This window comes from Olea europaea, chromosome 11, assembly GCF_002742605.1.
Source record: "Olea europaea var. sylvestris chromosome 11, O_europaea_v1, whole genome shotgun sequence".
NCBI lineage: Eukaryota > Viridiplantae > Streptophyta > Magnoliopsida > Lamiales > Oleaceae > Olea > Olea europaea.
Genome location: NC_036247.1, coordinates 16,287,413 through 16,296,968, shown reverse-complemented (window position 1 = coordinate 16,296,968; position 9,556 = coordinate 16,287,413). Strand labels below are relative to the sequence as shown.

Here is a 9,556-nt window from a genome sequence, read left to right as displayed (position 1 = left end):
ATGGTTTAAATTATGGTTTTCGAAGAATTAGTTCTTTTGCCCAAAGTAGGATCTCCTTCTTCATGTAGCCCAAATCGACTTTACTTGTGTTGTGATTAACATATTCTCAAATTTTGAAGATGTTTACTTATTCTATTAATACTTTGTAGGATGAAAGCAATCGAAGTTAGATAAATATTTCCCCAAACGTATTTGGTTTGTTACATTTCTCAAGTTCGTTGGCAATGAAAGATATATTTTATTTTTGTGCTTCAGTTATATATGGAGAAGGCGGTTTTCCTCCACCACAATATATATATATATATATATATGGAAAAGGCTGTGTACATAATGCTTTTTCATTTCCTTTTATCAACTCAACTGACATTTACCTACTCTGATAATGAGATGGCACTTTGAGCCATCAGAGGTGGATATGTTTGTGTACGCATCTTGTTTCTATCCGCTTTGGGAAGATCATCAAGCAAGGGAGCCTTTATGTCCAACACCTATAAGGTTGTTCTCTTAATTATGTTACTCTACTGTAGCTTGTGAGAAATAAATTTTCCTCTTTTATATTATCTAAAATTTTGTTATTGTTCAGTGAACTACCTACGAAATTTGATCTTTGAGAGACCAATTTAGGTCTTCAATTTTCATTTTAGTAATAAGTACAAATTTGCTTTTGGGAAAAAAGAAAGCCTACTTTGAGCCTAAAAGTGAATTATATGCTGCGCGAGGTAGATCCTTTGCTGTTAGACTTACACATCCAAGTACAACGTCTTTTAGCCATCTACCTTTCTTAAAACGCAACTATTTTTCACAAGAAACTTGTTAGTTATTCATAGGTGATCGAATTTTGTCTTCTAATTTCAAATAGTTTGATGGAGAAGTGTAAAATAAATTTAAATAAGAGGAGAATATATTTTTAGTATTTCTCTAAAGATAAGTAAATTTGTAAATTGTTCTAGCTTGTCTTTATTTGTGCTTTACAATTATCTTTGGACCAAAAATCTGACAATGCTGACCGTCACATAAAAAAAAAAATGTAATAGTTCGGCCCTCGTTGACTGGAAAGGAGGGTTAGCTAAATGCCAAAGTAAAAAATTGAAGGAAGCAAATTAAATTAAATTATTTGTAAAATAAAATATAAATATATGTATACAAGCTAATTTCAGTTGATGAATTAACACCAAGGATTCTTTATCTTCTCCTCTGAACCTATTTGGTTGCATTTAGCGAATCATTATTAGTATTTATATTATGTTTCAAGTGTACATTGGCTGTCCCATACTAGCACTTGGTTTAATTATTGCTTGTTATTCAAATTTTTGTATGATTTCATGTAATTGGAGATATGATTTAGATTTATCTTTAGTATTTTCTGTAATTATAGGCGTGCATTATGTTTTTACATTATATTTGCTACAATGTATCCTTTTCCTAATATTTGGAAATTTATACTGCAATCTTTCTCCATTTTTTTTATTTATTCATGAAAACTTCTTTAATACGTCAACTATTCTTTGAATGTCAGATTATGACTGATGAATTACTGATAACATAATCGATTATATTATCATCTTTAACCCCTAGAGTCATTTAGTTTTTTTAAGTGTCTTATATATGAATTTCAAACATGTTTTAACCATCTCTTCATCAGCACTACATGGTGGATTCTGTCTTAGGCTTCTGCACCTGGACATGTGACTACATAGTCAAATGGGCTCTTTAGAATTCTGGCATCAGTTCTCCTTAGTGCATTTCAGCTCATTTCTACTGAAGAATACATTATAGAAGTTGAAATATTATGAGATAATGTCGAGCAATTCTTTTTGGGCCAGTAATCACGGTAAGCGGACTTTTGACTTTGGCATGGCTTAACAATATACAGCTCCATTGCTTGTAGGCTCAGGTTTCACCATTAGTCCTCAGCTATATGCCTAGCTAACAATCTGTTTTATAAAATATATGGTACAGCATTTAGCTTTAACTATGTTCTGATTTTTGCTACTGTCTCTTGCTTTACATTTTGCATTATATTTTTCGGGTGATCATCCTTATGGTACTAAGAACCATTGTTGTGTACTTTTGTGTGTGGTTCTTTGTTTTTGATTTGTTACCATGTTGGTAAGAAGGCAATATTGAGGTTCTTGTCCTGCTTTGCTTCTCATGGGAAGAAGGAATGTAGATTATATGCCAATGATAAATCAATGCATCAGCAGCTGGATATTTATAATCTTCAACCGCAAATGCTGTTATTTGGTAGACTTGAATTTTTATGCCAGATCTGCAGTGGTAAAATTAATTTTTACAATAATATTTGAGTTGTATATAACTTTATGTAAGAAATAGGTATTCTACTTGTTGACTTAAATGTATTTCCGGTGAGTTAGTGCTACAATGTACTGGGAAGATATATGGGCTTTTAAACGGTGTTGTTTTGGTCCTTATAGTTACAGCACATTTAATTTCTCCAAGTTCAATATATGTGCTATTGTCATATTTATTTGTGAACATCAGTGATGGCTCAAAACATTTGAAAGGAGTTCCCTTTGCTCCTCAAGCAACCTCTAGAATGTTGCATGACATGTTTACCTCTGCGACAAATTAGGTGCACCGAGATAATTCAGTAGCCCTCTCTTTTTTCTTTTATTTTGTGCTATCTTTATAAATTTCAGAAGGTTACCATCATTTTTCTCATGAAATACAATGCATTCTATTAGGTTAACGTGTTGGGTTACAATCCATTGTTGCCAATCCAAGCCATGAATCAGCAGGTAAAAAAAGTAATGCTTCTTTTTTACTTGTTAATGTATTTTTGACTTTTCTTCTAATATTTACTTTGTTCCTAGGATTCAAGCATGCATGTCGAGTGCATGTTGGTAGCCTTCCACCATTGGCCAATGTGCAGGTATGTACTCATTCTCCTGCTTTACTCCGAACCTTTTTATTTCTACATTTGCAGTTAGGTTTAATGGATTTATCAATGTGTTGATTGTGATTTCCTCTTAATAGTTTCTCATATTTTGTAGCCAATCTCAGTTTTATAATGTTGAAGATCAATAGACTTTAGTTGGCTATTTTCGTGAAATAATGGTGATTAAAGTATGACTTCTTCAAACAATATCGACTTTACACTAATTTTGTTTGTCTTTTGTATTGATTTGTGTTATACCTTTTATATTTTTGCTTCATCATCTTCAACTGCTTACCCAATTCATGCATTTTCAGTGTTGAGCTCACAACTTTATTACGTTACTAATTTTAGAACAATTATTTACCCCATAGCCTTACAAATGGAATGTATATGTAGAATGTCTGCTTATTTTTCATTATGAATGTTGTCTGTCAAATGTTAAACCTACCATACAATATACCTACCATAGGTATTTAAAGTGATCAGCTTTTTCGCCATCTGATCCTTTAAAGTAGATTATTGTGCATTAAGTTAATGATGACTTGGAAACATAGGTAAAGTTCGATGCCTTCACCTTACTTTCTCAGATCAGATAAAGAACTAGAGAAGCAAGAAATTTAGGCCATCCAGAACTAGATATCTTGATAGGTTACCTGTAAGGCTGCTTATTTTTACGTTATTAAATTACTTAAGAATTTTAATGTCAATTTTGGATGATCAATTTTTAGGCAGACTTATCCTTCAAAATTGGTTGTTGTGTATTTGAGCTCATGATAGCTTAGCAGCATAGGACAACTTGGATGCATTCTACTTAAATGAAAGAGTGAGAGATGATTTTCAGTTATTGGGCACTAATTTTATTCATGTTTTTCATCCATTAGTATATGAAACTTCCACTCCCTTTGCACATTCCTATTCATTCGGCTTATAAGTGTACCACTGTTCACACCGTAGCCAGAGTTGGGTATTAAGAAAATCTTGACTATTGATTGGGATGTACATCATAGAAATTGAAATATCATAGTTCGACCCAATCAATACCTAAAGGGGAGGGGGGTGAATAGGTGTTTATGTGGAATTTTCTTTTTTTAATCAATTAATAATTGTAAGACATCACAAATATTAATTTATCCAGATCAGTTCACATGCTTTACTATCCTATATTTTGATACCGGTAATAAATTAATAGCAGAAAAGTAAATAATGCAATTGTTTGTTGATGGAGAAACCCCAAGGTGGGTAAAACACCGAACCCAAGCTAGTAGGAATCTACTATAAACGAAAATACAACTTACAAAATGTCAGGCTCAACCCAATCTGCTTTTTCTGACCTCCTGACTATAATTTCCTCAAAGCCTTCCTGGAATGCATGATCCTGCACCAACTCCCAGCTCCTAGCCCTCCTGAATTGCGTGTTACACCAATTCCTGGCTCTTGATTTCGTCTATCTCCCATGGATTCAAGAGAACAGCCTGTTTTCTAATGATCGGGACTTCGATCTCCTTCCTTGATCTCCAAGAATCAACAAAAGCACTGAAAGGTTGTGTTTTGGTGTTTGATGGATGTAGATTTGATTTTTTCGGTGATTGCGCGAATCAAATGTGGGATTGAATGAATGAATCAAGTGTAGAGAGTTTTTCTTTAATTTCAATCCTTAAGAGAGACGTATGAAAACCGGCGCAATTTAATTTATATGAGGCGTATTGGGACATTTGGGTCGGGTCAAAATGTTGAAAAAAGGAAAATATGGTTTTCTAGGTAACACTGGTGCTCGAGCAAAAAGCTAGCAACGCTATTTCACTCGAGCAAAGTGGGGGCAAGAAGCGAGCGACGACCTTTCTATTTTTGTCACTCGAGCGACCACTCGGCGAGTAGCTAGCGAAACTTCAACGACACATCTTGCCTTACTTCATAGCTCGAATCCTAACATACTTTGATAAAATTGTAACTTAGTCCCTCATCTTTTAAAAAATTGACCCCAAACTTTTGAACATTTACAATTTTACCCTTTTGTTCACAGAATAGCCAACACAAAATCTAACAAACTCCCCCTTTGGCATTCTGTGACAAAACCAAATTACAATAGCATGAACTACAATGATAGCCCAACACACTGACTCAACTGACTATTGCCTTGTCTTCTTTTAACCTGTTTCTTAAAATCACAACTCACATACCCAGTGTAAAAGCACGAGAAATAGTAATATAAGTTATGATAATAAAGACAAACAATCATGAATAGCCATAATATTGTACCAATATGCTAGATTAAGATACAATATCAATGTAAGTCAAATCATCAAAAACATACATCAATATTGCAAAAAATCAAAACTTATTCTAGAAAAATAGCAAAATTGTAGTATCAATCATTACAATAGAAAAATTGCAGTATGAATCATTACAATTCCCAATGCTACTCCCCCTTTTTGTCACAAATGGCAAGGGGAACCCTAAGCAACTAAGCATGACCATCATCTCCGTCATCCACGTCATCAGAATCGTCAACTTCAGACTCATAATCCTAGTGCTCGCGTATCCACCGAATACCATGCTGAACAAGAGCAATAGCCCACCGCAATGTAGCAAACTCCATAGTTTGATGCTCGAAAGCAGCTCGTAACTGAGTAATGTCGGCCATCATGCGGGCCTACTGCTCAATGAGAATCGACATCTGAACTATAAGCGCGACAGTGGGGTCAACAGGAGCAGGAGCTGGAGTAGGCGGGGCGGGTGGTGGAACAGAATTGGAAGAAAAGGGAATATCGGAAGTGGATGGAGGAACATTTGAAGGAGGTGGAGGAATAGCAAAGAGATCAGCGAGTAAATCACCTAAAGGATCAGCGGGCATTGTCAGGTCGACAGGCTCAGCAAGAGCAGGAGCAGATGCAGAAGTAGAAGAGGTGACATGTGACCTACTCTGAGAGATAGTAGTGTGCCCTATGGGACGAAGAGCTCGCCGTGACATCCCATCGGGAAACGAAGCCCCAAGTGATGTCACCAAGTGGTGGATCAAGCAAGCATAGAGAAGACCAATCTGATGATCAGAAAATCGAAAAGTACATAGAATGTGCTGGCAAATGAAAGTGGATAGGTCAATTGAATCCCCATGTAGTAGAGCATAGAGAAATCTCGCCTTCTCCATAGGCAGGGAAGTGTGAGAGACCGGCCACAGATTTGTGCATACAATGTGCAACAAAATCTGTCGATCAATGGGAAGCGAACCAGTGCGGATCGCCTCAGGCCCACCTCCCAATGGACTATTAAACAGGGTGGACCGAACAAGAGAGTCAGTCGGAATAGAATCGGCTGAGAGATATGGGTAAACAGAGTGAATGACTTGGGGAACATCTATGGAACTGGAAATAACATCTGGTGAAATCCTAAGTGTCTGACCCCGAAGGAACACCCTAAAGGACAACCCACTAATGTTATGAATGTTAGCATAGAACTCCTGAACAAGGAGACTACGTGGGGGATTTAAACCTATCAGTGAAGATTCCCAACCCCATGAGCTGAAAATGGCAACTAAATTAGGTGGTAAGTCAGATAGGGTGACCTCACGCTCAACCAAGACAAGACGCAATGAAAATTGACTCCCTAATGCTTCTTGTGTAGTAGAAGAAATAAACTTTAACCGACTAAACGATGTTGAACCACTAGCTGGTAGAGCTATAGTGCAAGCCCTCGTAGGTGCCATCTGAAAAAGGATATGTGGAATGGACATCAAGACCCATAGATTGCCAAGAAATGGGAATTCATGAACGTTTGTGATCCAATGCTCAAACATATACAGGCACATAGAACGATGTAAGGGAAGTGCAACAGTAGCAAGCATATAAGACCAACTAAACACACGACACAGCAGCCGTAAGACAATATATAAATGCAGGTGACATGACCTAGACGTAAGGAGTAACGGCCATAGGATGAAGGGGGACACACTGCAGGGCATGAGACCAAGAATAGAAGTAATATAGCAGTGACATGAGAACACCAAAATGGCCAAAACATGACTTACATATGCAACCAGTACAACATAGTCACACATAACGTGGTTGAAGCAAAATATCGAACACATCATGGGCATGAAGAATGCATATAAGTTTTGCTCCAATTCAAGTCAATTCAAAAACACAACGAGCATTCCCAGCCAACCTAACGACCCAGCACCTAGAAAAACTCCCAACCACGTGCCGCAATAACCACAATGAACGGCGCACAAATAAGGCAGTCAATGAGCACAAAAAAATAAAGTTCAAATGCGCAAAATCAAGCTTAAAGCAAGGAAGTCACAATCCACACTCCAACATGCACAAAGAATGAAGTAATTGATGCAAAACGAAACTTAAAATTCAAAATCCCCAAATTGAACTGAAACTAGGGCACGAGAGGCTCTTACCCGAGATTGACACGAAGTAAAACCTACACTAAGGTGATGGAATGAGAACCCACACGTAGGTAATGAGGAGCAAAACCACCAAGAACGTCGTTAGTAAGGGGAAATTTGAGAAAGGAATGTAAGAAATTTTAAAAAATGAAGTTTAACCCAGTCGCGAGAAAACAAAAAGGCTCGCTGTCGCTCGAGCGAGACTCAAGCGAACATCGAGAGACAAGCAATCTGCTTCTGTCACTCGAGCGAGCTGCAAGCAGCAAGCAAGCGATGGGTAAATTGTCAAAAATAACACCAAGTTTTGAAAATTGAAAAATCCAGCACCAGGTTTGGAACTTTGAAATGTAGCACCACTTTAGAAACTCTCAAAATTAGCACTATTTACAGAAATTTGAATTTTGACCCCAAATTTTTTTTATTTAATAGGAAATAAACACATGTAGTAAGTCCAATCAAAATGCAATAGATCACAATTACGGCATGCTCAATGATTAGAAAATGTTTCTCCACACACCAGAACCAAGTACAGATGGAGTAAATTGTATATATGACCCCATGTGAAACGTGCCACTCATTCTATGCAAGTAAGAATTAAAACCTTAAATTTGTGAGAAGAGACAACCAAATCTTCGACGTGTGAGTCAACATCCATATGTTTAAAGGTCAAATCCAATGCCACTAGAACCTATAAATTACTGAAATATGGTGTAAAATTGTTCTTTCTTCCCCTATCATCAAGGACCTTCAAAATTTTATTATTATTATTTAATTTTATTATTTATTATTTATTTTTTAAATCTTATGTGTAATCCCATTTCCATTAAGCTACTAAGAAGACCCCTGTAACGAGGGTTGGGTTAGTGATTCCTAAACCAGTTGGCTTTAGGGCACCAGGTTATGAGAAACCCCTCAAACTTAATTGCTCAAGTCAACTAGGCTCCAAAGATAGGTATAAGATGTAATACAATAAATAATATTCTTTTGGATCACTTTGGGGTACACCAGAAGTTAGATCATCTAGTCCAAGATCAATTCAAACCCAATGTCAACTCAACGACAGATGATAGCCATCCAAAGTCTCACACATGCAATCAAGACTCACTCACATGGTCCTAGTGTGTGTTGTGTAGATAGAATATGAAGTGACGTATACTAAGTACTCGGACCTATAAATCACTGAAATATGGTGTAAAACTATTCTTCCTCCCCCTGTCATCAAGGACCTTCAAATTTTTTTTAAATTTTTATTATTTATTATTTTATTATTTTTATTTTTTAAATCTTATGTGCAATCCCATCTCCATTAAGCTACTAAGAAGATCCTTGTAACGAGTGTTGGGTCGGTGACTCCCAAACCAGTTGGCTTTAGGGCGCTAGGTTATGAGAAACCCCTCAGACTTAATTGCTCAAGTCAATTAGGCTCCGAAGATAGGTATAAGATGTAATACAATAAATAATATTCTTTTGGATCACTTGGGATTACACCAGAAGTTAGGTCATCTAGTCCAAGATCAATTCAAACCCAATGTCCACTCAACGACAGATGACAGCCATCCCAAGCCTCACACATGTAGTCAAGACTCACTCACATGGTCCTAGTGTGTGTTGTGCAGATAGAATATGAAGTGACATATACTAAGCACTCCACACAGACTTAGTATAAGTGATGGAAATTAGAAACTAATCATGTATTGAATACATATTTGATCCCAAATTGCACGTCCGAGTGAACAACTACAATGCAAAAATGACACGTGATGACTAGTCCAAAAATGTGTGTGTGTGTGTGTGTATATATAAACCAAAATGAAAGACAGATGCAAGTGAAAACAAACACGCAATGCCATGAATGCAGAAATGAATTACTGAAATAAACTAAGTATGCATGCATCTATGAAGACGATCAAGGAGGAACACAGATGCCAACAACCTTCCTAAGTGACTCGAACCTCAGCTCATCTAGAGGTTTAGTGAACAGATCAGTCAGTTGATTTTCAGAAGAGATATGTTCAAGTGACACCACATTGGACTCAACTAGCTCTCGAATAAAGTGATGACGAATGTCAATATGTTTGGTCCTAGAATGCTGAATAAGATTTTTTTATATGTTGATAGCACCGGTGTTGTCACAGAAAATAGTCATAGTATCCTGATTTACCCTATAGTTACTCAGCATTTGCTTTATCCAAAGCAGTTGAGTGCAACAGCTACTATCTGCAATGTATTCTGCATCGGCTGTGGACAAGGAGACTGAGGTTTGTTTC

The 9,556-nt window shown here is 36.7% G+C and overlaps 1 long non-coding RNA gene across 1 annotated transcript; it reads left to right on the top strand.

The window, feature by feature from the left end:
• The first annotated feature begins 334 nt into the window (after positions 1-334).
• Positions 335-2,925, top strand: LOC111403592. Its single transcript, XR_002704491.1, has 3 exons — positions 335-495; positions 1,643-2,759; positions 2,835-2,925. It is a non-coding gene; the product is annotated as an uncharacterized LOC111403592 (long non-coding RNA).
• Positions 2,926-9,556: the final 6,631 nt, after the last annotated feature.